Genomic DNA, 5147 nt, shown 5'->3' with positions numbered 1-5147 from the left:
TATATATATATATATATATATATATATATATATAGAGAGAGAGAGAGAGAGAGAGAGAATTTATACACAATGAAAGCTCATCATCCATAATAAAGTGGATAGATAAAACCAAATTGTGGCATATCTATATAATGGAATAGTGCTCAGCAATTAAAATGGAAATAGTTAATCATGTAACAATATGGATAAATCTAAAATTAATAGGTTGAATATAAGAAGCCAGACAAAAGTGAATACATATATGAATCTGCTTACATAAAATTATAAGAAAGGCAAAATAATCAATAGTGAGGTAACAGTAGTTGCTTGAAAATGGGGAGGGGTGGGAGAGGCAGGGAGGCTGGAAGGAGATATGTGGGTATGAGGATGGCAAAGGGGCAGGAAAACACTTTTTGGGGGGATGGATATATATTTCCTTTGCTGTAGTGTTGGCTTCACTGGTGCATATAGATGTCAATACTTCAGCAAAGACTTTAAATACGCACAGTGAATTACACATGAATCATACATCAATAAAGTATTGGAAATATACTTGTATTCTTCAGAGATTTGGTGAAATACATTTAAATAGAATAATTTCCACTAAGATGATCCTGTCATATTAATAGATAATCACTAGGTCTTTTTGAGTTTTCCATACAACATATGACCAAAATAGAAGCAATCATTTGCAATGAGGTCTATCTAAATATTTAGGGAAAGGTGATGCACATTTCTTTCTGAAGTCTAAAACTGAAATGGTACAACCTGATAAAATAATCATACTGATATTCAGTGTATTTGGTTATTTTAAACAACATAGCTCTGAATTACAATAGGATAAATTCTATTTTAATTAATATTTTTGAAAAACATAAAAATTATATTAAACTAATCCTTAGATAATTGTTGGTTTCTACAAAAATTTAAGAATGCATAAAACTTGGCTACCAAGGATGATTCAATTCCATATTACAATTTCACAATGCCTTCTAACCAACTGTATATTTCAATACTCATCTGAAGATTTTGATAGGAATCACAGTTTTTTTATGCATATAATCAAAAAGTAAATGAAATTTATTGAACATACCTGTTAAATATCAAGTTCCTACCACAAGCTGAAGGATTCATTGCTTTCAGACTAAGAAGCCATCTCTAGGATGAATGAGCCTCAAGGGCTACAACAAAGCATATAAGTTGCCAATGGGACAAAACTCCATTTTCTTCTTCAAATGATGATGTTAAAAGAGCTTGTCTACTTTTATATGATTTTGTGAACCTTGTAGACAATATTCAATAACATGACTATGTTTAGCTCTATGAACTCACATGAACCAAGACTCATATCACACCAGGGGTCTCCTGAGCACTGCAGCATTTACATGTGGGGTAGAAGTTCAGCAGCCATCACCACTCAGATCCTCGGAAACTGCCTCCTTCAGACATTTGATATAATAAGCCCAAGAGGAATTTCTCAGGAAAAAAGAGAACCCAAGAATCACTGTGCCTCACAAGAGGAACTGTGTACCTAGTACCATGCTAGACACTGGTACAACTGGGTAGTGATTATTACAACCAGAGGTACAATGGGCTTCTCACCAGGACCTTTTTATTCTCTGTTACTTATCTCTCATCTGCTAAAAACAAATTTGAAAATGAATAAGAAGTGGTCTAATTTATACAGGCATCTATGATCCTATAATATCCACACAGTACATCACACTGCCTGGGGCCAGGAGGGTTCCATATTTCTCTCCCTCTTGAGTCAGCAGGGCACCAAGACCCAGTGTGGGAACAAGGTGATTTGGGTCTCAGATGCCTTTGTCTCTCCATGCCTCAATCCTCATTGTGGGGCACCCACACCCTCTGCTGAGTCCAAACACCTGAAGGTGGGACACTGCTCTCCAACCATAGCAAGTGGGTCTCCTTTAAAATGTCATCACAGTCACCATAGTGACCATAATGACATCTGGTTTCTATGGCAACCACAATACACAGATTTGTCCTCAGCACTAGAAACGCCTCTGTACAGGCCTCCTCTCAGTCCCCTTGTCTTTCTCTGAAATCAAAAATACCTTCACCCTTCAGGCCACCTGAAAAAGTGCACTAATTAGAGGAACAAGGTTCAGACTCCGGCAATGGGAAGAACTCTGTTCATACCCTCTATGAGTCCAAATACCTGAAGACAAAGCCCTGCTTTTACTGCCAGGCCATGGAAGTCTCTAGTAAAAAATTGTCATGATCACGATGATGACATCAGGTTACTATAGCAACCACCAGCACGGACTGTTCCATCAAACTGGAAATGCTTCTTCTTGGCTCTGTCTTCTTGCTTTTCACACTAAGGAAAAAAAAATGACTCCACTCTTCAGGGCACTACCTGAGAAAATATAATAATTAGAGGGACTAGGCTGGGGCTCAGGCATTTTGGGGAACTCTGCCCAGTTTGGTGGAAAAACACATGCCCCTATTATCAGGAATTGTGTTTACTTTGAAAGTGGCACTAGGGGACTAGTCCCAGCACACAGAAACCCAGCAATAGCTCCAAGGAGTCTTGGAGATGGCTGAGCCATGTAAAATACACCATTCTAAGCAGTTAGCCATCTGGTAGAAAAGTAAGAGACTATCCTTAATTGGTCAAATCTATGACCTAGGATTACCAAACAAATGTCATTCGGGGAATCTGAGTTATTTTAGGAAGGTAAAACTAGAACCCATGGTCAATATAATATAGACAAACACTGTCACCTATTCCTAAGTTTTTATTTCAAAAGGCTTGTGTTTTTAAGGGGCACCCAAAATAGTTGATTCCCCAAATCTAATCTATAAACCAAACAGAGTAAATGATTAAAATCATCACCCTTCCTGCATTTCCAGCAGAGTGACAGACTTGGTGCCCCTTCCTTTTGCTCTAGGGGAGGTTTATGGCAAGATGGAAACAGAAGCTGTCTGAAGTCAGGATTTCTTCTGTCTTTTATGAAAACTTAAACTCATGGAAAGAATTGGGCTGCTTGTACATGGCAGAGAAGGGAGAGCAGCCTCTAAGAATACAGAGAAGGGAGAAGAAAGGAGATTTCTCCCACACATGGATGAGGGAGGAGATCTACAGGTCCTTCCAGAAGGAGGGACCTAAGTACTGCCCCATATCAACACTAGTGGTGGTTGTGGATGGTCTATCTCATCATGAGGCAAATTTTCCTGCTTGGGTGGATGGAGTAGGTTCAGGGGACCTCAAGGCAACAAGTTAGCTAGCAAAACGCTCAGCTCAGCCCTAAGCAATGTGATGAATATGAGGGCTCCTCAGTTCATATCAGGAGGAAAAGTCCTGACAATGATCACATTTTGTCAAAGATGATCACTTTGCCTTTTTAGTATTTGCTATCTAGTTAAAATTTATTATCTCTTCACTAATGTGTATCCCCAAAACTACATGATGAAAACACCTGTTTCTGTAGATCTGTGCAATAATGTGTTTCTCAATTCAACTCAAAGTGGATCAGAGACTCAGGCACTAGAACAGAGTCCCTGCACCTAATAGAAGAAACAGCAGGCCCAAATCTTCACTTATGTGCATTTCTAACAACAAAGATAGTATTCCCTCTTTATGCCTCAGAATATATCCTGGAATAATTATAGTATTTGGCAAAACAAACAAAAACCAAAAAAGCCAAAAAGAAAAAAACCCAACAAAATAAAAACAAATATGGCCACTAAATTTGTATTCAGACTGTGTCCTGTTTAAATCTAAATTCTGAGAACTACATATACACCTGGGAAAGTTGATATAATTTCTTTGCAGACACTTGCCGACATTTAAGGGAAAATCACCAAGTGAGGCCCTGTTAGTGGTTGGAACACTGGAATACTCAGTGCCTCAGACAAATATGTAAGCAGGTCACCAAGCTTAGCTAAAATATCAAAACCCCAAAGCTGCATTATTAGAGAGATTTCAAAAACATTATGTTCAGTGAAGAAAAAATCAATAAGTAGTATATAAATATAAATATACTACTTATGTAAGAGCTTAAAATAAGTAAAGCAACCATGGGTTTTGTTTAGGGATATAGTCACAGGGGTAAAACATGGAGCAAAGCAGGAGAATGTCAAAAACAGATTTTGGATAATGGGTCCTTTTGGGGATAAGGCATCAGAAAAGTCATCCAGGTGTATTTACTCTGATGTTTAATTTTACAGTCTTGGTTGTGGACATATCTGGTTATTATGGTATTTATTATACCTTTCAAATGTCTGAATTCTAATATGTTTACATTAAGAAAACTCTATTGGGTTTTATTTATCTCTGATTAACAGGTAGCCCATCATCCTCTTGGTAAATGTGGAAAATGAATTCAGATACCACTATGAATATATCCATAACCATCAGCTTCACCGTGCACTAGTAAAAGTTATCATGTGTTATATTCTCTCCAAGTATCATCTGCACACATATACACTCTATATGCAATGAGTATGAATCCAGCTTAACTGGAATGGATGAATTTTCTGCAGTTGTGTACCCACATGTGTGGGGACTAACATCTACACCCATTCAATAGCTCACAGATCTATAGGTCAGAGGTCTGGCACAGCATGACCTAATTGTGTGCTTAGGGAAAAATCCAGGTATTGGTGTAGGTCCCACTGAGGTCTCAACTGAAGCCTCTGGGGAGTAATCTAATTCCAATATCATGCTTGTTGCTACAGAAATAATTTACTTGTGACTATTGGACTGAAGTCTTCATTTTCCTTATGGCTGTCATCTATGAAGGTTCCTTGCTCCTAGGGACTAGTCCAATTTTCTGCTGTATAGCCACCTTCATCTTCCAGCCAATGATGGTGCGTTGAATGCTTCCTGGGTTGTGAATCTCTGACTTCCCCTACTTAGAACAGCCAGAAAAAATACTTTTAAAGAACTTGACTGAGGCCAAGTGCGATGGCACATGCCTGTAATCCCAGTGGCTCAGGAGGCTGACAGGAGGATTGCAAGTTCAAAGCCCGCCTCAGCAAAAGTGAGGCACTAAGCAAATCAGTGAGACCCTGTCTCTAAATAAAATACAAAATAGGACTGGGGATGTGGCTCAGTGGCTGAGTGCTCCTGAGTTCAATACCCGGTACCAAAAAAAAAAAAAAAAAAAAAAAAAAAAAAAAAAAAAAAAAAAAAAAAA

This window comes from Marmota marmota, unplaced genomic scaffold, assembly GCF_001458135.2.
Source record: "Marmota marmota marmota unplaced genomic scaffold, marMar, whole genome shotgun sequence".
In the NCBI taxonomy this organism is placed as follows: domain Eukaryota; kingdom Metazoa; phylum Chordata; class Mammalia; order Rodentia; family Sciuridae; genus Marmota; species Marmota marmota.
Note: the sequence above shows the minus strand (reverse complement) of the source record.